This window comes from Ursus arctos, unplaced genomic scaffold, assembly GCF_023065955.2.
Source record: "Ursus arctos isolate Adak ecotype North America unplaced genomic scaffold, UrsArc2.0 scaffold_11, whole genome shotgun sequence".
NCBI lineage: Eukaryota > Metazoa > Chordata > Mammalia > Carnivora > Ursidae > Ursus > Ursus arctos.
The window spans coordinates 69,337,314-69,361,706 of NW_026622775.1; the positions used below are offsets into that span (position 1 = coordinate 69,337,314).

The 24,393-nt window shown below is 49.4% G+C and overlaps 1 protein-coding gene and 1 long non-coding RNA gene across 5 annotated transcripts in view; one reads left to right on the top strand and one right to left on the bottom strand.

Annotated features, from left to right (window-relative positions):
* The first annotated feature begins 984 nt into the window (after positions 1–984).
* Positions 985–24,393, top strand: part of LOXL2 (lysyl oxidase like 2) — an 88,477-nt gene continuing 65,068 nt past the window's right edge. For 3 of the 4 annotated variants that reach the window (XM_026518990.4, XM_026518987.4, XM_057310203.1), the window contains exon 1: positions 994–1,179. The gene's annotated coding sequence lies outside the window, so the exon portion shown is untranslated. Of the gene's footprint in view, positions 1,180–24,393 lie in introns of all 4 variants that reach the window. The other variant, XM_026518988.4, reaches the window with a different exon arrangement.
* LOC130543366 (uncharacterized) lies at positions 17,126–21,706 on the bottom strand. The gene is made up of 3 exons (XR_008958687.1): positions 21,498–21,706; positions 20,777–20,879; positions 17,126–19,569 (listed from the first exon to the last, which is right to left on the bottom strand). It is a non-coding gene; the product is annotated as an uncharacterized LOC130543366 (long non-coding RNA).

The following is a 24,393-nucleotide window of genomic DNA, read 5'->3' on the forward strand; positions in this document are numbered from 1 at the left end:
GCAAATCCACAGTGAAGAGAGGGGTCTGAGCCTGAAGGCTAGTTTGGGAGTCACCACCTGTCACTGCTGGTGCCCTGGGCTTGCTAGGGAGGGAGTGGGTGGGAGAAGAGGACGGGGAAAAGAGCTGGAGGAGGATTGCCACCCTTAATGTACCAGAGGTCCGTTGACAGTCCCCTCTGGGCTCTGCCTGCACAGAGGCCCACAACTGTCTGCCTCCTGCCGGGCCCAGCCCTGCTCTTGCTTCAGGAGCCCTGGCAATCTGCACAGAGGGCTCCCCCAACTTGTAAGGTGCCCTTCACTTTGCCCCCAGTGTGAGCCTCAGAGCCAGTAATGGAATGTCCCTCTGCACAATATGCGCCCCTTAGCTGTGTCCTGTTCGCTTCCCTGCGCGCAGGGCTTGTTAATCCTGGCCCTGCCATGCAGGGAAGGACCTTAGAGGTCACTGAATCCAAAGCCTTTAATTACAAAGGAGAAAACCAATCCTCAGAGAGGGAGGCTTGTCAAAGGCCATAGATAGGACTTGCTGGAAGAAAGGGGGCTGTTTGTTTTCACGTTCAGAATCGGCTTTTCGTATAGAGGAGAAACCCAGGCGAGATGAATGGAAGTTTCTGAACTCCTTCATTGATCAGTTTTTACTGAGCGTCTATTATGCGCCAGGCAGCATTGTGTTCTCTGGAGACCAGGATGGGTCCTGTGCGGACCCTAATGCTGGTGGATAAGGGCATTGAAGAGTTAAATTCCGGGAGCTACTGAGGGTGGGGGTGGGTAGAGATCTCCCAGAGGAAAGACCCCCTGCCTAGCTTCTCGGGCTCGGGAAAGCTGGGCGCGAGAAGCCTGGGAAGGGCTGCCCCTCTGGCGCGCAGCCTCCCCCGCACGGCCCGCTCCGGCCCCGGGGAGGGCCGCTCTCGAATTACAACAAAAGGGGCTGGAGGCCGGGCCTGCCGCGGTGGCCGCCTCCCGGGAAGGGGGTGGGTCCGGGGAGGGGTTTGCCTTCCGACTCACGTTAAAAGTACCGGGAAAAGCGTGAAGGAGCGACTCCAGCCCGCGGCGTCCGCAACTTGGAGCCCGCTTTCTCCAGCGGCCTGAGAAGTCGGCTCGCCCCCTCTGCTCGGGAAAGGGGGTCAGCGGCGACGGGCGCGGAGAGGGGCCATCGTGGAAAGTGCCTGCCCCTGCTGCCAAGTAAGAGCGCTCCCTGCCCCTCCCGTCCCCACCGCGGTAGGCAGGGAAGCGGGAGCGTCCCGGCGGGGTCTCCAGGCTCCACTCCCTGCGGAGCTGCCTCTCGGCCGCGCTCGGGGTTCCCGGGACCTGCGCGGCGGGCACTCCGAGCCAAGGCTACTTGCTCGGAGAGATGCTAGGACCCGCAGGCTAACGGGGTGCCCTTTCCGACTCGGGCGGACCCGCCCAGCCCCATCTCTACCGAGCCGGACGAGGCGATGCAGCCGGCGCGCCCCGGAGAGCAGGGCGCTCGGTTCCTTGCTTGCTGGGGCCGCCCGCGACCCGGCAGGACGGAGCTCGTCGAGGCTCTTGCGCTCTAGGTGCCTAGGGGGGTGAGGCGTGGGGCCAGGGACACTCGGAGTTATGGCTTTTGAGGAGGTGGAACGCGTGCGGGGAGCGGGGGTCGGCCTGGCGTGTCCCCGGTACTGCGGCTTTGGGGATACGGAGCGCACCGGGCTGGGGCAGAGTGGGTGGGGGCTATCGGGGCTGCGCCTGTGTGCTCTGGTGGCCGCTGCCTCGGAACTGGGCTTTCCCCCAGCCTGCTAGAAAGGCTCGGCTGAGCGCCCGAGTGTCCTGAGCCCTGTGCGAGGACAGGCGCGATCCGCACGCGAGGTATTCCCTCCCACGTCGCCCTGGCTCGTCCGGGGACCAGGGAACCTCTCCCGCCGTTATCACAGAGAGGCCCTGGAGTAGGAAAGAACTAGCACAAGCTACCCCGCGAATCGTGCCTGCAGGATCGCCCCGGGGGTAGACCAAATCTTAAGTCTAGCACGGATACTCCGGCGGTCCTCAGTGCCTGCAGTTTTTACGCAGGCGCTTTGGCTACTGCTCTCTGCACACCCTCCCCCAACCCCAAATTTGGGAGCCTTCTAATGTAGCAGCCTGCTGGAGGTGTCGCCATAAATCAGCGCTGGAATAGAAATGATTGGAAGAAACAAGCGAAGACCACCAAAAAACACCCCACCCGGGTGGGGTGAGGGGACGCGGCGGAACTTGGCGGGGTGGGGGGCACTGAACCACTCAGTATGCTTGGAAAGAAACCTCAGGTCCAGGCGAGGAGAACGATGTGCATGAAAGTCGGAAACATGCCCCAAATAAATTTCGCCCCCTAAAATCTTTGGACTGCGAAGTTCTTAAAATCAGTCCAACCGTTTCTTTTTGAAGAGGAGGAAAAGCGCTGGAGCTCAAGACCCCCCCAGCTGGTCGGTATGGGGCCTTCTCCCTTATGCCACCGCGAGCCTGTCGGTCCAGGAACCCCCAAAGCCTATTTGTCACCCTTGCTGGAATTATTTAGTTATTTATGTGGTGTACTCTGTACTTAAAATGGTCGGGGATGGGGCTTAAGAGGAAGTCAAAATGCTCATTTCCCTGGTCAGTGCCCAGATGAATGACTGACTCACTGGACCCTGCCTCAGCTAAATCATTCATCTCCCTCTCCCTTTTTGTCCTGTTCTCCTTCCTGGTCCCTAGTATCCGTCCTAGGAAGGACCATCAAACCCATGTAAAAGTGCGTGCCCCCATGGGCCCTTGGGGCTCTTGGGACCCAAGAAGATCCAGTGTCAGTGGTGTGTGTAAGCATGAATGTTTGTCTCCCTGTAACTTTGTGTTAAAAAGTGACTTGGTCTAAAGTGAATATGAAACTTAGGTCTGAAGACAAAGTATGCACTTGACTTTGGAGGTGAGCTGACATTTTGATGCATGCAAACAGGAAAATTCTGCAAAGAGGCTTCCGTCTGTCTTCTGTCCAGCTGGGTTCCTGGCCTTGCTTCTCCTAGCCTTTTGCCCTGTCCTTCTCTGACCTCTGGACGACCAGTGTGGAAGGGTCTTTCTGGTGAGGGAAACAGATTTTCTGTGCTCTGGGGATGACCATTGGTGAAGCTTTGTGCTGTCCCCCAGGTTCTGCAGTGTGTATTTAAAAATTATTTTATATTCTGAGAAATTTCAAATATGCAGAGAAGTAGAGAGAAGACCCCCATATCTTCCCATCCAGCTTCAAGTTATCAATATTCTGCCACACTTGCTTCTAACTATCCCTTTGCTCTTTCTTTTCTCATTGAAGTATTTTAAAGCAAATGCCAGATTTCAAATTTGATAATCATTCCATCTGTATGTATTTCAGTGTGATTTTGAAAAATGTTGAATAACCATGATGCCATAATTACACCTAAGAAAATTAACAATGATTCTTTACTATCATCTAATACCCAACCCATATGCAAAAAGTTCCCAGTTTTCTCCAACACGCCTTTGTAAAGATGATCTGAGTTCTGTTGGTTTTTATAATCTATGTTCATGTCATATGTTATTCCTTTCAAGCTATGTTTCTAGCCACTGTGTCATTTGGTTATTATGATGTCCCACTAAAGAGTAAGATGGGTCCGGAATTCATTTTTTGGCTGAGTAAACTGGCAAAGAGATAAGCTGTCAGATGGCACAGCCGGTGATTGGCGGAGACTGGACCAGACCCAGCCTCCTCCTTCCTGGGCCACGTTGGTTCTGCTTCTCAGTGCTGCTTATGGACTATTAGCTTTTCTGTAAAACGTTCATCTTGGCTCTGGCTTCCTACTGAGCTTATCACTTCCTATACACCTGCTATCAGAAATCCCTGTGTAAATATTTAGTAATTGGCCATTTGGCTCTTGAGGTAAATCAGCTGCAAAGTCAGGAAGCCTGGGTTTACTTCCCAGCTTATTATGAAACTGTAAGAAAGCAGAGCCCCACTTGAGGACTCGGGGTGGCCCTCTCTGAACTAGGAAGCAGCATTTCCCTCCATTCTCGGGCTCCTGGGTCTGGGAGTGGGATGACTGAAAGGACCGTAGCTGAAATTCCTGGACAAGACCAAGCCAGAAAAAACTTTCCCTGAGAACAGTCGCCCCTCCTGGGGCATCGCCTCAGTATCCTGGCAGCTGGCATCTTTGCTCGAAGATTCCTAAATCCAGTGACAGAAGAGGCTTCCCTCTGAGGTCCTTCATTCACAGACAACTTTGTTTATTCTGCCGCTGTCCGATGAGGATACAGAACACCAGAATTTTGTACATTTAGCCATTTCATTACTTGTGTTTATTTGCTTTGTAGTGGGGTGATAAATCATTTTTACACCTTATTAGTAAGACTCATGAGTTGGAATTCTCCTTCCTTGGCTGACTGTGTGGGAAAATGGAATTTCTTATTTCTTCACTCCTAGGTTTTCTGTTCATATGTTCATTGCCCCAAAATAGACATTGAATGAATAGATCTTCCGTAAAACAGCCATTCAGGGACAGAGAAATTGGCTGCTTCAATCCCATTATTCAACTGTAGAGACTCGTCGGGGCACGGCATTGACCTGGAATCACACTGTCTTCTGGCAGCCATCAGTCCTCTGCCCCCGTAGCCGATAGGCGTGCTCTGTAGGGGAACAGTTCTCCGTGATTCCATGTCAGTGGTGGCAAGTGGCTTCCTTCCTTTTACAGCTTTGGGAGCAGTAAGAGGTTAGTTCCCCACTCCCAGGGCTGCCTGGTTCGGGACAGCTTGTGATGACTAGCTGTTCCTTCTCCTCCAGGGAAGGGTCTTCGCGGGCAGTCTGCATGGCCGTGACACACAGACCCACCTGCCCTGTGGACCCTGGCTGGGCCTTGAGGCCTCAGAAGTGGCCGCAGCCTGCGCTGCTCCAGGCCCACAGAACCAGCGGGAGCCTAGCGACCGTGGGCCAGAGGAGGACGGGCCAAGCAGATCGCACAGACAAGCGTCCGCAGCGATGCGCTGGTTAGCCTCTGTGCAGCCACGTCCAGGTGTGACGTGGGTCTTCAGACCTTCTTATGTCAGTGATTCCAGCGGTGCTCCCGCTGTCAGGCGTGGCGCGTGCTTGGCGGGGAACACAAGCTGGCCAGGTGTGCTGGCTGGTCTTCCCCTCGCCACCGGTGTCTGAGAAGCCTTCAGGCACGAGGACCATCCTTTCGAGGGGCATAAAGCATGAGGGTGACAGTTTAGATAAGATTTCTGTCCCGAGTTCAAAGAAATCTGTCGCACTTCTCTTGGCAAAAACAGCATACCCAGGCAAGGTTCGTGTGGCAAGGATGCGTGTAGAGTGAGAACGAACTCAGCAGAGAATGAGGATGTAATTAGGGTCGCAGTTGATTTCTTCTTGCCCAAGGCTTTTGGTCCCTTTGTTTGGAGTATCTTCAACTTTGCATTGTAATATCATGGGTGAATGATGAGCCCTTTTGTTTAGTTTTTCATTGTCAGACTCTTCGTTACACAAGCAGACACAGCTGGCCCCGTGGAGGCTTTGTGCAGACTACCATGTGTCCACCTTGACGTGTCCCCAACACAATGCTTAAAGTAGCTTATGGGAAGATAACGCTGCTTGCCTACAAAGCACACGAATGATGAGAACAGAACTTAACGTCGATGACTTTGAACACCTTACTGTGCTCAGTTTCTTTACACTGTCCTTGAACTTGGATCCATGAACTCCACCCCCCCCCCCCGGCCTTGTCCTGGGCACCACTGCAGTAGTGGGATGAATAGCTTTCCAGAGTGCCCGCATGACCCAAAGATCTAGGAACATCTTTTCCTAAATATCTAACTCAAATTCAAGTATAAAATCGAGTACATTTTTAAAGTCAACTGCTCCCCCTCCCCGAGAATAGCATACATTGGTAAAAGGGCACTGATCCTAAGCGTACACACGTGTAAACTTTTGTTTTTGTTTTTATTGTGCTGAAATAGACATAACTTAAAACTCACCGTTTTATCCATTTTTAAGTGTACAGTTCAGTGGCATGAAGTACATTCAACTTTCCCATCTTCCCAAACTGAAACTCTGTCCCTATTAAGCACTAACTCCCTATTCCCCCACCTCCCAGCCCCTGAAAACCATCATTCTACTTTCCATCTTTCTAAGTTTGACAACTCCAGGTACGCATATAAGTGGAATCATATGGTACTTTGTCTTTTGGTGACCCGCTTATTTCACTTGACATATGTGTCCCCAAGATTCGTCCATGTTGTAGCATGTGTCAGAATTTCCTTCCCTCTTAAGGGAATAATATTTCATTGTATGGCTAGATCACTTTTTCTTTCTCCATTCATCCATCAGTGGGCACTTGAGTTGTTTCCGCCTCTCAGCTAGTGGGAATAATGCGGCTGTGATCATGGGTGTACAAATACCTGTTCTGGATGAATTTTTACAAGATGAACATGCCCTCATGACTACCACCTACGTCAAGACTAGACGGTTACCCAGAAGGCACTGTTCTTCGGGGAGGCAGGAGATGTCAGCAGCGTGCCTTGCTTGCGTGTGGCTCCTTCAGCTGCACTCGGGCTGGGAATTGGAAGCTCATTTGCTCTACCATGAGGCAGTTTGGAAGAGATGTTTGAAAAACACAGTTTATAATGTGAAAGGCCCCGAGATGAGTTGTGAGATGTAAGCAACTTTTTCCTTAGGGGAAGATGGTGCCGCATGTGTGGGTTTGCAGCTGCAGGTGTATTAGCACACGACCACCAGGGACCGCCTGCCAGGCTCTCCCGGGAAGAAGGGGGCTCACACCCACCTGGAGAACTGCGCTTTCATCGGCTGCTGCCGGAGCATGAGTTTTAAGCCTCGAGGGAAAATTGTGTGGCCAAGTCCAGCCTTCCTTTCTTCCTTTCCTTCCTTCCTCCTTCCCTCCTGACCCGGTCCTCTCTCTCTTCTTAACTAAAATGATTTATTAGTGGCCTTCTGTGTACCAGACACTCTGCCAGTCACCGTAGGAGACACCAAGATGAATAAGGCATGATATTTGACACGTGTATTTAAAATGAAATCGTCGGTCAAAATAGTATTCTGTTGGCTGGCAGCCAACCCCTTGGTGCCCACCTAGTGCCAACAGCAGCCTTAGAGCACAGCCAAAGAATTTGTGGAGTTTGGGCTTGTTGCAACACGTGAGAAGAGGAAGACCATCGGTTAGAGTTGCTCTAGCTGCCTGTAACCAAAGGGTAGGAGTAAGTTTAAAATACTTTAAAGCTGGGGGCACCTGGCTGGCTCAGTTCCTAGAGCATCGACTCTTGATAGCGGGGTCATGAGTTTGAGCCCCACGCTGGGTGTAGAGATTACTTTAAAAAATTAAATGAAATGCTTTTAAGCTGCCTTGAATTCAGGTGTTTGACAGCATTCTGCTAAAAATGATGTTTAGAGACCATTTTAATGCTGAAGGAAAAAAAACTCTAAAATTCACACATTGGTCTCCAATCCTTTTCAGAAAAATCAGGCACTCTTGATTTACTTGAATTGATACTCTCCAGGTATTTTTCCTTCCCTGCAAAGCCCCGCCCATCCCCCTCCAACCACCACCCCCATGCCGTCTGTTACACCATCATAACATTACCCAGGTCGGGAGAGGTGCTGGTCTCACTGGCCTCCTTTCCCTCGGTCTTAACCCATTGGAAACCATCTTTTATGCAACGGCCCCAGTGACCTTTCTAGAGCTGGGAGTGGTAAACGCTTTCTCTAGGGATGGATAGCAAATATTTCAGACCTCACAGTCCATATGCGCTGTGTTGCTGTTGGTCAGCTCTGCTATTTTAGTGGGAAAGCAGCCACAGATAACAAGTAAATCATTATGGCTGTGTTCCAATAACATTTCATTTCCAAAACCTGTATTTATAGATTTGGCCCGTGGGCTGTAGTTTGCTGACTCCCGCTCTAGGTCAAGAATCTGCCCCCGTCACCCTCCTTCCTCTTACCGTTCATTGGTTCCTTATCCCCAAAAGGAAAAGTCGGCATTTCCTAGCATGACATTCAAGTTCCGTCTCGGCTCGCCCTCTGCTGCTTCTCCTCCCTCACCTCTCCCACTTCTCACCACACCCAACACTTCTGCTTTTCATCTGGCCCTTGGAACCACACACGGCTCCCCAAAATACCCTGTGTTATTTCAGACCTGCCCTGCTTGCTGCCTGGAATGATCCCCGCCCCCCCGCCCCCAGTCGTGTCAAACTCGAACTTTCCTCCAAAACCTGCTCAGTGTCAGCTGTCTGAGGCTTTCCCTGGTCCTCGTCCCCACGCGTGATCGCCGCCTCCCTGTTCCGTTTCTGTACCTATTTCTGCACTATTATTGCTTCTCTAAGTAGCGGGTGAACTCCGTGAGGGCGGAACCCACAGCAGATATGTCTTTGAATTCCCAGCGCCCAACAGTGCTTGTCGTGTGGCAGATGCTTCATAAACACATACCACTAACAGGAGGTGTCATTTAAGGCGATTTTTTAAACAGCATAATTGAGATGTAATTCACATATCGTACACTTCACCCATTTAACGTGTTGAAGTCAGTGCATGCTAGTGTATTCACAGATGTGTGCACCCATCACCGCGGTCAATTTTAGGGCGTCTCACTGCCAGAAAGAGGCCCCCCCCCCGTGCCCTTTACCTGTCACCCGCTTCTCCTCCCACCCCCCTCCCCCACTCCCCCCTCTACTCCTGCTAGTCTACTTTCTGCCTGTATGTGCCCATTCTGGATATTTCATATAAATGGAATCACATACATGGCTTCTTTTACTTCACGTAATGTTTTCGAGCCTTATTTATGTTGTGACAGGTATGCATACGTCACACCTTTTTACGGCTAAATAATAGACCATTGTATGGCTAGACCCCATTCTGTTTATCTCGTCACTGTCGATGGACGTTTGGGCGGTTTCCACCTTCTGGCTATTACGAATAGTGCTGCTATGCACATTATAGTGTACAAGTCTTTGTTTGAACATCTGTTTTCAGTTCTCTTGGCTGCATAAACAGGAGCGGAATTGCTGGGTCATGGGCGTTTCTGTGTTGATCTTTTTGAGGAATTGCCAAACTGTTTTCCACAAGGGCTGCACCATTTTCCCTTTCCACCGTCAACGTGTGGAGTTTCCGATTTCTCCACATCTTCACCAACACCTGCTTTTTCCCCGCTTAAAAAAAATCCTAGACATCCTAGTGTGTGTGAAGTGGTATTTCATTAGAGTTTTGATTTGTGTTTCCCTGGTGACTAATGATGTTGGACGTCTTTTCAGGCGTCAGTGAGCATGTGCATATCTTCTTTGGGGAAATGTCAGCTCAAGCCCTGTGCCCATTTTTAAATTTGGCTGCTTATCTTCTTCTTATTGAATTGTAGGAGTTTTTATATGTTCCGGATACTAGAGCCCTTTCAAATGTATGACTTACAAATATTTTCTCCCATTCTCTGCGTTGTCTTTTCACATTCTTGATAGTGTCTCTTTGTTTCTCAGTTCACATCACGTTTACTTAGCATTTATTCTATAAGGACCCAGGAGATACAGAGATGATGGGCCCTCTAGGGGGCTCACAGTCTTAAAGGGAGACAGACACGCAAACAGTACAACAAACACTTGATCAATGTGCCTTTTTCTACCCTTACTACTGCTCTCCTGGTTCACGAACATCTTAATAGTGCCTTTTGATGCACAGCAGTTTTAAATTTTGATGAAGTACAATATATACATTTTTAATGTGTTGCTTCTGCTTTTGGTGTCGTAGTTAAGAAACCATTGCCAAACCCAAAGTCATGAAGATTTACCTCTATGTTTTCTTCTACTAGTTGTATACTTCAACTTTTATATGTAGGGGTTTGATCCATTTTGAATTAATTTTTGTAAATAGTGCAGAGGAGGAGTCCACCTTCTTTCTCTCTCTCTTTTTAAAAGGATTTTATTTATTTATTTATTTTTAAAGATTTAATTTATTTATTTGTCAGAGAGAGCGTGCAAGCAGGGGGAGCGGCAGAGGGAGAGGGAGAAGCAGGCTCCCCGCTGAGCAGGGAACCCGATGCGGGACTTGATCCCAGGACCCTGGGATCATGACCTGAGCCGAGGGCAGACGTTTAACTGACTGAGCCATCCAGGTGCCCCCCTCAACTTCTTTCTCTTACATGTGGCTATCCAGTTATTCCAGCACTGTTCTTTTTACAAAGACTGTTGTTTCCCCCATTGAATGGTCTTGGTACCCTTGTCCAAATGAATTAATCATAAATATATGAGCTTATTACTAGACTCTCAGTTCTATTCCACGGATCTATGTAGGTCTATGCCAGTACCCCCACTATCTTGATAACTGTTGCTTTGCATTACCTTTTGAAAGTGGGAAGTGTGAGACTTTCCACTTTGTTCTCCTTTCTCAGAATTGTCTCGGCTATTCTGGATCCCTTAAAATGCCGCATAAATTTTAGAATCAGCTTTTCAGTTTCTATGAAAACGTCCTTTGGGATACTAGTAGGTACTTTGATGAATCTGTAGATCAGTGTGTATTCTCATCTGATGACGTTAAGTTCATCTTCATGAACATGGGATGTTTTTCCACTTATTTAGGTCTTTAATTTCTTTCAACAATGTTTTGTAGTTTTCTGAGGATAAATTTTGCATATCTTTTGTTAAATTTATTTCTAAATATTTTATTCTTTTTGGTGCTATTGTAAATGGAATTAGTTCATAATTTCATTTTTGGATTGTTCTTTGAAAGTGAATAGAAACAGGTAACTTTTGTATATTGATCTTGTCTCCTGTAAACTTGTTGAACTCTTACCAGTTCTAATAGTCTTTTAGTAGGTTCCTTAAGATTTTTTTTATATACACATGTGGGTATATTCCTAAACAAAGAGTAGTAGGTGTTCAGGAGGTGGCTAGTGGTGTCCTGGAACAGGGAACAGCAAGCACAAAGGCAGGGAAGTGTGGAAGCAGGTGTCTTCTGGGAACCACATGCCCTCAGTCAGTGTGGCCAGAGCTCAGGGTTGTGGGTGCGTGTCACGCTATAGAGAGTGGAGGCATCCTGTAACCGCCAGTGGCAGCCATGCCGTGCTTGGAAATGCAGTGAGAATAGAATCATTCCCAGAAGGAGGCCCCGAAAAGACTTAGGATCAACACCACTGACACTGATCCGGTCCAAAGGTAGCTGAGAAAGTCTGCCTGCCTCGGTAAGGGCAAGAACTTGTAGGTCTGTGTGTATGTGCCACGACTCTGTAGATGCCATTATCTCCGGGAATGATCGCCGGTGACACAGGACCAGCTGGCATTGTGCAGCTGAGCCCGGCCAGCTTTGGTGATGTGGCGGTCGGTGCCTGCTGCTGTTACTCACTCGGCTTCTGGAAGGGAGCCAGTGCTTCTAGGGACAGCAGAATCCCAGATCGCAGGCTCTTAACAAACTTGAGAACAGCCCTCCTACCCCCTCCTCGGTGTAGCCAGACATTTCCAGACAAGCTAAAGATGGGGCTGTGGTCTCTGTGCCGGCTACTCCTTCCTTTGCTGGCCCCGGGGGTCTTATTCTCATCTGAAGGCCTCGGGCCTGAACAGTTGGCTGTTGGCCGAGGTTGTATCATTTGAATGAGAGCTTGGCCTGGAAGCTAGTGGAGACCACAGAAGGTGGACAAAGCCAAGAGTGTGTCCTGCTAGGACTTGCCCTACCTGAGGCATGAGGGAAGCTAAGCAGGAGATGCTTCCTTGGCCACTTTTGAGGGGCCATCTCCTTGAAGAACTGGTTTGTAGACTCCCTGTAGCCCAGAACTCCCTCCACCTCCTGCCCAGTATACTCCTCTTACCCTTACTGGCCCTGCCAAAACCCCTCCCTACCTGTCTGGGCCTGGACCTACCCTCCCGGAATTTGCATGCAGTGGGTTCCATCCCCAACGACACTTCCTGCCCTAAAAACACAACGTATTTGCAGTGATTGGATTGCTGACCAAGTCTGCACACCATTCTGGCTCTGGCTTCTGTTCTCCTCCCCTTCGAAAGTGGTGCAGAAACTCAGACCAGTCTGGCTACTGATCGTTAGCTCTGGGACACAGTGTGTGTGTAGGGAGGGGAAGAGGGGGGATGGTTAAAACCTGGTGTCCAAGTAGTGTGTTAAGAGTGGTTGATGAGTGAGGTGACATCCCTCCTGGGATTTTTTTCCAGGTTCTTGCTGATTTTTATCTGATTATAATAGTCACCACTCATCAAGCATTGCCATGAGCCAGTCATGGTACTGGGCCCTTGATACCTCCAGTATCAAGCTGGTAAGGCCCTTCTCTATTTGCAGAAGCCAGATCTGAATCTGAGACCACTCTAGAGGCCAACACCCTGTTCTTTCAATTATTGTATGTTCTCCCGTAGTCAAACTAGGTCTTCCTTTTCTTAGGGCCTAGGGATTGGTTAATTTGAACCCAGGGGGCCTCTTGGCCTCACACGGTTCCCGCTGCCATTATGATAGTACCGCCTTCAAGCAGGAGCACTGAGTTCGGATGCTCGCTGCCTCTCTCTCTGGGCTTTGTGCTGTAAAGGTAAAATGCGTCTCTTACAGACGCTATCTATGTTTCTAATCTGGTCCGACAGTCTCCATTAGGCACACTTTTAAGAGCTGGAAATTGTACCTTCAGCCTCCCCAACAGAGAGCCTGGTTAAAATGAGATTCCACCCAGAGCCAGAGGTGGACTGTGGGGAACCCCAGTTGATCACAACAAATTAGGCCTGACAAAGGCCTCTTTCTGGAGGATGAAAAAAATTCAGCTTTATATGCTTCCCTTCTCACCGTTTCCCTGTGCCCTGAACATTCCTGCTCCGTGGCCAGAAATAGACAGAACTGAGGTGGAATCTTTGGCCAGGGGCCAAATGGACCAGCCCTGGCCGAGGCTGGTGTCAAAGTCTGCATTCTTGTCTGAGGTGGTTCAGAAGGGCCCCATCGTCCCCCACCGCTTCCCTCATTCTCTGAGCACACCCCATTCACCAAAGGCAGCCTTCTTCCACAAAGGAATGTGTTCCGTGTGAGGCCAGAAGCAGCACCAGGACCACAGCTGGGATAGCCTCCCCATGGGGCGCCCTGGGCCGTGAATGAGGACCATTCATCACTCCTGCTGATCCAGCAGGAATCCCTAGCCATGAGGGTCTGATGAAGGAGACAGCCCCCACCCCACCCCTTGACCCCCTATCTGAATGCCGACATCTGGCGGCGATGTTAAGTGGAGCATTCTGTCTGGGTGAAAGAATTCTGTTGAGTTCTGTGCTCCACTGTTCAACGAACATTAAGCAAGTGCCCTTTGCGTCGTGGGCCACTGCTCCTGGCTGGGGAGTGGTACCCTTGCTTACGTGACGCTTCCCTTCCCGTGTGGCGCAGGAAGGCCCCTTCCTAGGAGCTGCAGAGCGCAAGATGTGGAGCCAGGGCTGGGAGGAATGATGCATTTCCCTACCTACGAAAGGCCTAGAAACGACAGACCCAGTCATACGAAGCTGGAGCGAGGCCTGCTCTCGGAGGCCCCAGACAGTCCTGTTGGTGGGCAGGCGGAGGGGGTGCCGTTGAGGGGATCAGCTTGTGTAAGGGTAGGGCTTTCTGCTAAATGCACTACACACGCACAGTGAACGATATTTACAATGTGCCCCCCCATCTGTGCGTGCCTTTGTTACTAACTGGGAATCGGTTGGTCACATGACTGGGTGCGACAAAGCGAGGCGTCCGTGGTAAGAGGCCATGGCTTGTCTTGTTGTTTAAGGCTGTACCAGGGAAGTCAATAGCCATCTGACTTTTCAGAAAATATTTTTAGGCAGGCAAGTTCTATAGGACAGAATACCCTTTTCAGGTAGATGATGGAGTGATTCAGACGGGATTGCTTCTAGGGGAAGAAAAGCATTTGAGTGGTCCCAAGGCTACTTGAGACTCAGATTTCTCTGGAGTAGGCCTGTCATATTCTTTGCTAGGCAGAATGATTCAGCTGTCGAAATAGTGCTTAAGAAAAAGACCCTGGAATTTCCAGTTTTTACATTTTCTCCTTTGTCTTTTGGAGCCCTGCTTGGTTAAAATTAAGTAAAAGATTTTCAAATCTTTATCCATTATGAGAACAGTGCCACTCTTGGAATCCTAGAAATTGGTGTTTCTAGAATGTACTGGAAAGTCCTGCGGTGACATATGCTTTGAAGCTAAAGATGTCCTCAAAGAATGATGTTTATTAGACCATTGATGAAGCTCTGTTCATGATCAGATGAGAAACTTGAACAAGACCCAGGGTTAGAAACTTTCTCTCCCTCCCTCTGACCACGTCCCCGGCCCCAGCAAGACCAAGAAGCATTGATGACTTAGACTCCACTTAAAAGTCTTATTTGCAGAGACCGCAGGCTCGCTGGAGCCCATCTTCCCGTTGAACTTCACACAAGGTAGCACCTACCTGGTGATACGGCCCATGTGAAGACACCTATTGACTTAGGTAATTAAGCTTTTCTTCCGTATCATATGGTCTTTGGAGCAAATGTATATTTCTAGTTTTCAATGGAGTTTTTCCAAGGGCTGGATCCAGGAGGAACTAAGCTCATCCTTGGGAGTTACCAGTTCCCCCAGATCTGAAGATCAAAATTAAATACAGCCATTTCCATACGCAGCTTAGCATCTTGCGGTTGGCACGTAAATCGCCTGACCTTGATCTGGCAGGCTGCACCTGTTTGAACCCAAATACTTTACCTGATATTTTTGACCACCTACTGTGGATCAGGAACTTAAGAAATACGATCTTTGATTTTTATAACAATCCTGAAAAATAGTGTGTTTCTTGTTCTCCCTTTAAAAAGTTGCTTTTAGGGCGCCTGGGGTGGCTCAGTCTGTTAAGTTTCTGCCTTTGGCTCAGGTCATGATCCCAGGGTCCTGGGATAGAGCCCCACATCGGGCTCCCTGCTCAGTCTGGTTCTCCCTCTCCCTCTGCTCCTCCCCCCTGCTTGTGCGCTCTCTCTCTCTCACTCTCTCTCAAATAAAGAAATAAAATCTTTAAAAAATAAAAATAAAAATTTGCTTTTAGGTACATATTGCATCCATTTTACAGCTGAAATGCAGAGACTTGGAAAATCTCAGTGTGCCCGAGGTCGCAAAGCGAGGAAGTGGAAATGAAATTTGAAGTCTGTTCTGCATGCCTCTAAACTATTACTCCATGCTGTGTACTGACAGCAGAGATGTGGGAATGCATGCAGCCCATTCTCCATGGGGGAAGAACGTGCAGGCTGTCTGAGTGGGCCCCTGCGTGCCGGGTTGCTTAAGGCGCTTGAGGAAGGTGAGCTGAGTCCCGGTTTGTCAGGAATGCCTGGGACCTTTGATCCCAGTCATGTGAAGAATTCTTTCCCTATCTCTCCCAGATACCCCCTGGGGACATAGAGCCTCTCGTTGGCCAAGCTTATACTAGCATCCATTGTGTGAAAGTTGTATCCTCCAGTGGATTGAATTGAATGTAAGAATGTCCTCAACTGCTTAGCCGAGAGCCGAGTGAGAAAATATTAGGAGAGATAATTTACCACTTTCTGATAAGCCACGGCCACAGCCAGCTTTTTTCTGGCACACACTGGCTCCCATTCGTGTTAAACACATACTACGGTCCATGGGCATCTTGCCTTGAACCCCCTGATGATGGCCCACTCCCGAGCTAAACTGTGTGAGTAATTAAGACCATCTGCTACTGTAGTTCCTCGACTTCAGTCACATGAGGTTTTAACAGAACACTCTCCAAGGTGAGCTTCCCCCTCGTGAACTTTCCTCAGCTTGCCTGGAGAGGGTTGCTGAAACCCTCTTGAGCTTGCTTTTTGGTATGTGGGAGCAAGCTACAGAAATGTTCTGCGGACCCAGCTGGCCTGTGTTCCGGGTGGAGGAAGCTCCTGGAATTTCCATGTTGGGTGGTAATGCGTCCTCACTGGCATGGACCCTTATTGGGCCATCGATGACCTGGGAGGTCTTCAAAGGTGAATGCTGAAAATAGATCTTCCTGTTGCCAAAATCTCCCCCAGCTGTGGTCACAGATACCACATTTGATCAGATGTCTCCACCTTTTTTTTTTTTTTTTTGATGTCTTTAGCAGAATAAAATTTCTGACCAGGATAGAGTAGGTGTGAAGAGGAGGAACTTGTCTTCCATCAATCCAAATGTCATCAAATGTCCAGAAGGGTAGGGGCGCCTGGGTGGCTCAGTCAGTTAAGCGTCTGCCTTTGGCTCAGCTCATGATACTGGGTCCTGGGATCGAGCCCCGTGTCGGGCTCCCGCTCTGCAGGAAGCCTGCTTCTCCCTCTGCCCGCCGCTCCCCCTGCTTGTGCTCTTTCTCTGTTAAATAAATAAATAAAATCTTAAAAAAAACACAAAGTCCAGAAAGGTAAAGGGAAAATTTACCATATTTGTTTAGATTAGGCACCAGAAAAGGTAAGAGACATAGTGCCCTTCTGTTTGTTTTACTGAAATTAAAATTCAGGCTTTCTTTTGCTTTTGTTAGTCATCATTTGGAGCCTCGTACATTTCTTAGTGAAGCTCAAATCCTTTAACCCAAAGCAGTCTTCTCAGGCAAACTGGTCCCTGGGCAAGGCCGGGTATACCAGAGTGCGGGTGCACCAGTCTCAGCCACAGGGGTAAGAAGATTAGTGAATAAACGTATCAGTTCTGGTATCTGGCTGCCTAGAGGCAAGTCCCGCCTTGATCACCTCTTAGCCATGTGACCTTAGGAAAATCACATAGCCCTTCTGTCCCTTGGTTTTTCCTGGGGGAAGTCGGGGTGCTCATCACACTCTCTCAGAGGGCTTCCTGGAGCTCTGCCATCCAATATGGCGGCCACCACCAAGTGGGGCCACCAAGCACCTGAAATGTGCGTGACCGAATTGAGACGTGCTGTGAATGTGAATGTGAAGTACCCACCAGATTTCAAAGGCTTAGTACAAGAAAAGAATGTGAAGAATCTCATTAATAATTTTATATTGATTACATACTGGAATGATAATATTTGGGATATATTTGAGCTAAATAGAATATATCATTAACATTAATTTCACCTATTTCATTTTACTTTTTTAATGGGGCTACCAGAAAAATTTCAATCATATATGTGGCTCGCACTATATTTCTATTGGGAAGCTCTGGTCTAGAGAATCAACTGGTCCATACTTGTAAGGCACTTTTCACACAGTAATTGATACAGAATGAGTGATCAATAAATACAGGGTTTATTAATTTTTTTAAAAAATCCAGCTTTTTCTGTAACAATCCCACCTTCAACACCAGCCCATGCAGTGTCCAGGTTTCTATATAAAAGCAGAGATCATGCTTGTAGAAGAAGGTGGGGAGGAGGGCAAATGAATACATAAAACAGGCAGAGAATAAGAAAATGTTATATGTCCCTGGGTGGGGGGACGAGCGTGGAATTGCTCACACAACCTTTGCACAGCAAAATGACCAGACCCCCAAAGGCGAAGCACGTCTACCTCTCAGCACCTTCTAATATAATGTTCTGCTGGAAGATGGAGGCTATTGAGCTGCCTCCTGAGCTTTCGTCCTGCCTTCCTTCCTGAGGCTGGCCTCTCTTGGGAACTGGCCTCAGAGAGGGAATGGAATATGCTTGGCCTACCTGGTCCGCTCAAAGCACGAGATGATGCCCAGCCCCCTCTCGCTTCCCGAGCGCAGCTAAAGGTGGTGCTGGAGGTAAGTGGGAAGGCAGAAGGAGCTGGAGCTGGCTTCTTCGAGGTGGTGGGTCTTGAGGAGTCATTGCTCCCCGTGGGGCTGCCGTGTGGACCCTGCAGACACAGCTGTTCTCCCCTCGGAGTGTCAGTGTGGCTCACTGCCTCAGACCTTCACAGGCCCTTAGGGTGTCGAGTCCAGCAGGTGGTTAGGGGCTCATCCTTTAGGGCTAACAAGTGCGTACAGTGAGTCGGCACATTTCCCAGGAAATCAGCTGTGATGAGGGGACCGGGCCTCACTCTGCCCCTCCCAGATCCCACCTCTTGTCTAGATACCGGTACTGATGAGCTGGTGGGGTGAGACGTTAGCATCCAGGGGATCTTCATCTCCCACAGATCACCCCAGCGCCTGCCTGCCACCTTCGCGAGTTCACAGTGAATCCGAGGTGAGCAGGCAGCTACGGCACTGATCTGAAGGGCATGCGCAGGGTCCACCTACTCAGGAAACACCCTGTTGCCCTTGCTTCTAACATTGGACAATATGTAAAATTCGACTATTGGAATTCATATCTAGGCGTTCCTGTTACGATGTAAAAGTGCCCTGTCCTTGGAAGAGTAATTATTCTTTAATGTGTTACACTCCTAAATACAAAAATTTCACAAGGAATGAATTTATCACCTTGCTTTCCAGTGCAATTAGATGAGAAGAAAAAGGCAATTTGGGTAGGGTGTGAAGATGTAAATAGGAATTTTATTTACTCACTCAATAAATATTTGCTGAGTACCTACCGAGTACCCACAATCGGGGGTTCTAAGTTGGCAGGAAGGAAAGAAGAAAACTAATGTGAATGAGTCTATGCTGTGTGCTAGGAATTTTTACATTATTTCATGTAATCTACACACACACACACACACACACACACACACACACACACACACACGGAAGGTTATTTCCATAATCCAAAGAGAAAATTCAGGCTCTAAAAATAAACTGTCCCCAAATCAATAGAGCTTGGATATGGTGAAGGCAGGATTCAGACGTATGTGTTCTGATTCCAAGATGCCCACCAGACCTCTCCGGGGAACCAGTGGTGCCAACAGATACCAGAGGAAGGGTTGGAGAGAGAGAAGAGGAAGGGTTGCCAGGAGCAAGAGGACCCACACGTCGGAAGACGAGGGAGCCAAAAGCCCCCTCCCATCCACTTTACTTGAATAGTGCCTTGACCTGTGATCATAGAGGAGAGCTTCTTTAAAACCACCACGGAGAGGCATATCAAGTATCAGATGCCCTCTGGTCCGATCAGCGGATGTGAATAGAGCAGCCGTGGAGCAGAGTAGATGTGCACACGGAGGGGTGCAGCATGTGTTCGGGGTGGGCTCCACAGCAGAGCATCGGCTGGCCATCGTGAGAGATCCAGGGAGGAAGCATTACTGAGGTCTAGCAGCAGAATCAGGACCAGGGTTCGGAGAGGGAGGGATTAGCCCCTAGAAAGACTGACCAGAGCAAGGCAGGGGACACAATTCAACCCATAACGACAGTCTTCTCACTGAGGACGTTTAGGACCTCAGTGGATTCATAAAATCTGAGAACCAGAAAGTTCTTAAGATGGTTTGCCCAGTGCCTAGAATGGCAAACGCCTAGCGGGCATGCTGCCCCTCTCCCGCCCCGCTCTGTGGCAGTGCTCACGAACCCATGCCAGCCCTCTTGCTTCTCAGGTCTCGATGCCACTCAGCTCCCTAGCTAGCCACCACGAGCTGGGTGAATGTGACCTGCAAGTCGACACCTGCATGCCTTCCCTGTGCTAGCGTACCCTGTTCATGTCACAGATGAGGGACTGGAGGCGGGGGTGCCAGGGACTCAGACCACGGAAGAGACTGAGCCCGAGCTCTTGTCATGGCCCCCAGCTGCATCTTGGGTCCAGCAGGATCCTTCCAAGTCCTCTGCAAGCTGGCCTCAGCCAGGAACTTAGAGCCTGGCTGAAAAACAAAATGGGGACAGACAGGGACAGAAAAAGGCGTCCCAGTACAGGAGATAGAATTGGAAACCAAGATCCAAGGTCAAGAAAAGACTCTGCTAACTACCAACCATTGACTGTAGGCCAGTCTAGTAAACACTTGGTCCTCACTTCTTTCATCTATAAAATGAAATGAGATGGACTTGCTGACTCGATGGACTTGCTCTGAATTCCCTCCTGCTCTGAAGGTCTGCCCACCCACCCTTCTTTTCCAGCACCTTCTAAACACTGTGTTCCAAATGCCACCTCCTTCAGTCTCTGCACGGATTGCTGACTTCCACACCTATTGCTTTAATCATGTAGTTTGCTCTGGACCAGACTACTCCATGTTTTCTTTTCCTAATTCTTTTTCCCAGCCCTGCTCAAGGCCGTCCTCCTCCCATAGCCTCTCCTGACCTTTGTACTGAAGTGGGAGGAGTCCTGGATTTGGGAAGCAGGAGCTACAAATCATTCCCTGCTCTTGCTCCTTAGCTAAGTGACCCCGGACATGGCCTTCCCCTTTCAAATGGCCCTTGCATGGTCCCTTCTGGCAAAAAACCTCTGATTTTGTTCTAACTCACACAGACCTCTTATACCCATAACTCTTAACACTCCCATCATCTGGGCCCACCTATTTAAAACTTGAGTAAATTCTCTTCTAATTCTCCCATTCCAGAGAGATAGGACCAGCCCAAGAGACAACAGGAGGAAAATGAGGACAGCATTTACATTCTAGATGGGGCAATAGGACCCACCCCCCCCCCCAAGAATGTGTGCTCCTCCCATTTCTTATGTCTCTCTGACAGCAGCAAGCACCACACTGGGGACGTGATAGGTGTTCAGTGACATACTCAGTAAGCGTGGTGATACTACTTTGCATGAACATAGCACAATTTATAAAGATTCTCTGAACTGAAAGGAACTGAGTAAGGAGATGGAGCACAGGAACCAGGAGGTCAGACAGGCTGTTCCTCCGTTCTTGCAGGAAAAGAAGGGAGGGTGTGTTGTCTGTACCCTAAGTCTTATCTGTCACCTCCTCTGAGAGGAAAAATCCACAGAGGGAGCTATACTGCAGGCGCTGTGAAAATTCAGCCCCAAACCCTGCAATTGTTCAATAAAAAATGACATTTCCCACCTGCTCTAATGACCCTTTCTGGAAGAAGTCTGTGCGTGATATGAGACATACGTACACCACTGGCAGAAAGCAGAGGGAGTCTTTCTTGTTTGAGGTTTGACTGCTCTCCTTCACTCCTGTCCTATGAATCCTCACAGCTGGGAATCCACACAAGGCACCTAAAGCAGGTGAAAGTAATGACTTTGTATGAGGGCACTGGGTTTGGGGAGGACAGCTCGGCCACGACGGGACTCCCGCCTCCCAGAGAAAAGTGAGGATAAGGCAATCAGGTTCTTCCTCTGCTTTTGCCACTGTTTTCACTGGCTGAACAATTGTTATCACAGGTCGGAATGGTGTATCTGTTTTACAGAGAAAAACACTCAAGAAGGGGAAATGGTTTTCTAGGGGTAATAGAACTGTGCCAACCTAACTATAATCTCAGAACTTCTGCCTGGTGCTCTGTTCCAGCTCCTTTGTGAGGTCTGTTGTTTGTAAGTAAAACTGTGACTCTCACCAGCCATCTGGAAGGCCTGCGTGCGGTCCGCCTGGTCTCTGCCCTCCCCCTCCCCTCTTCCAGGAATGAGGATGGGTCTACTCTGAGCCAGCTGTACCCTGTTATTATCCAAATCTTCTTTAAAAAGGGTCTCACATGCGCCAGGCACCGTGCTAAGCCTGGGGGCCGCGTCGGGTACCAGATCACCAACGGCACCCCCTCCACACACACGTGGGCAATGCGAGCAGAGAGGGGACACGCGCTCCCACGGAACCTGGCACGGCCCAGCCCATCCGGTCCTCACCAGGCCTGGTTCCCGGAGAGTCCCGCGGGAGGCAGCGGGGGCCCCGGGCGCGGCTCCAGAGCGGCCGCCGCGGGGCCGGGGAGTCCAGGCCCCGGGTCAGCGCGGTCCCCTCGCTTTCCCGTCCTCCGGGGACCCTGGGCACCCGAACGCCGCGCCCCGCGCCCCCACGGGCTCACATGTGCGCCCACGCCGGGCCGCCTGCCCCGGAGGACTTCGGCGGCCCTAGTGGGCTGGGAGGGCGGCCCGACCGAGGGCCCCGCCCGCCCGGGGCAGGAGCGCAGAGCCCGCAGGCCGGGGCCCGCCCTCCGCGGCTGCGACCCGAACGTCCCGGCGCCTGGCCGCTCTACGCGGCCGTTCCGTTCCCCGCGTGGCACCAGGGCGCCGCAGGCTGCGGGCGGTGGCCAGAAACAGGGGGACCGCCCTCTAGCTGGGCCGCCTTGCTGCGGGCAGCTGGGGTCTCAGGCCGAGGCGGGGCTGAACGCAAGCTCAAGTGCAGGGCGCTTGGGAGGAGCAGCCAGGCTGCGGGGCATTTTGCTCTGCACCCACCCAGGCTTTGCTTTTTTGGACGTTGGTTTTCACCTGGCCGTTTTTCCCTCCTGAGGGTTGTTCGGATGCCAATGAGAAAAATGGATTTTATAAAGCCATAAGGGAAAGATGAACATTAGGTAGAAAAGGGGATAAAAAGCGTGAAGAGAGAATTTCCAAAAAAAAGAAAGAAAGGGAGGGAGGGAAGAAGGGAGAGAGAGAAAGAAAAGCAAGGAGGGAAGGAGAAAGAAAAAAGACAAATGCAGGTGGCCAATAAGAATGGGGGGGAGCATTCAACATCACTAGTAACAAAAGAAATGCTAGTTAAAACAAAAATACTCTTTTCTGCTTATCAGATGGAGAAAGGTTTGAAGACCTGGTTATAGCTAGAATTCTGAACCTGTGAGGAAATCTGCATACCGCTGGCTGGTGTATGCGTTGACAGTCTTTCTGGAGGGCAGTTAATATAGTTTTGCGAAAGTGTTGACTTTTTGCCAGCTCTTTGACCCAGCAATTTTACTTCTTGGAGTTCATCCCAAGACTGTGCACAGTTTTAGCTACAAGGATATTAATTTCAACAATGTTTTATAGCAGTAAAAAAAATTCGTGAAAAGATTATCCAATTTTATGGTATGTGGATAAAACTCTTGTAAAAGAAGAGTCAAGGTGGCATAATATTTGCAATAGACCGGTAAATGGGAAAAGCAGTTTACACAGCAAGTATGTAGAAAACGATTCCAATGTGTGAAAGGATATCCGATGTACAAAAGGAAGGCTGGAGGGGTACATAGCGCGGTGTTGGTCATGGCTCCCTCCATCAGTGACGCTGCAGACTGTTTTCTTCCTTTTACTTGTTTGCATTGTCCGGAGTTTTATCACTAGTTTGCTAACTGTTGCAGAAGAAAAAAGCATAAAAGTTATTTTTGAAAGAAGAGAGAAGCATCTGGGTCTAATACTTTACAATCCCCCAGAGTAAGAAGCAGAAGTCCTCACAAAAGAGGCAGAAAGTTCAGGAGCACTTTTCTAGGAAAGATTTAGGAGTTGAACACTGGCCATTCCCACAGATTGGAGAATCCAAGAAGACGGGTGGAACAGTGTGGAGATAGGCACGTCCAGAGAATAAGATTTCTTTTAAAAAATGGCCACTTAAAAAATAAACCGTTAGGAAGGAAGAAGTTTATACTCACCGATTCCTAGAAACGGGAGGCAAGACACACGATGGGGGGCCACACCGGGAAGCACCAGGGTTGGTCCCAGGCAGAGGGAGTGAGGGGAAACTGTGGGCAAGAGCCTTTCTTGTGACTGTCGCAGGAAGGAATGGGTGAGACCTAAGAAGCAGGCTAAGCAGGTTTAGGATTGGCTGATGGAATAATTTTGGCTCACTCTGGGGCTAAGGGGCTATGTCTAGTTGTCAGGTACCTGGCCGTGGGGTGACTAGGGCCGAGGGATAGTGGCCCCGAGTATGAGATTTTGGTAAGGAGGTAGTTGGGAGGACAGGGCTCTGGATTGGTTGGTTTGCATATGAAAGGTACACTTGTGAGTTATCATCTCAAGGAATTAACTAGCCCTGGGAAGATTAATTGTGTAAAGCACAAACAAAATGCGATTTTAAAGGAAATAGAGAAGACATTCATTCTGACTAGAGGAAGAATTTTCTCTGCCCTTCAAGGCCTTTCTAGCTGGGCTAAGAGTCATATTGACACAAGACAGATTAACGGGAGGAAAATCAAATATAATTTCATTCATACAGGGAATCTACACAGACATGGAAATTCCAGAGACAGGCAAAATGAGGTACATATGTCTTCCTGAACTAAAGAAAGGGGGTAGGTGTCTGGGTGTTCAAAGGAAGAAATGCAATTCACAGGAAGATGGAAAAGTAAATGTTGGCTAAACAAATGTTGGGAGGGGGCTCTCAGGCCCCTCAGAAACAACGGAACACACAGGACTTGGATGAACCAGGCCTTGCTAGGGTTCCTCCCTGTCCACCACACCCAGTTCATATCATAATGTAGTTCTCGATGGTGACAGCTCTCTTCCTGGAGCAGGTCCTCTATCTAAATTCTTTTTAGGCGTTTGAGGGGGAGGTAAAGAGCTTTTCCTGAATCTGCTGGGTTTTGATTGCTTTTAACTCAAAATAATCTTCATGCTGAAGTGGCCCATCTTGGAGTGGCCCACCTTTAGCCCCTACGGGAGCATCTGGGAAGGTTTCCTTGAAGAATGGGCGGGCTTGTGACATACACTATTTGGAGGGAGGGGGAGAGGGAGGGCATAGGGACACGATCTAGGTGTAAAGCTTCAGTAGAGTAGAGGCTGATAGGATTAGACAGGTGGCCTGTGAGGGTCTGGAGTGAGAGCGGGGAGAGAAGGG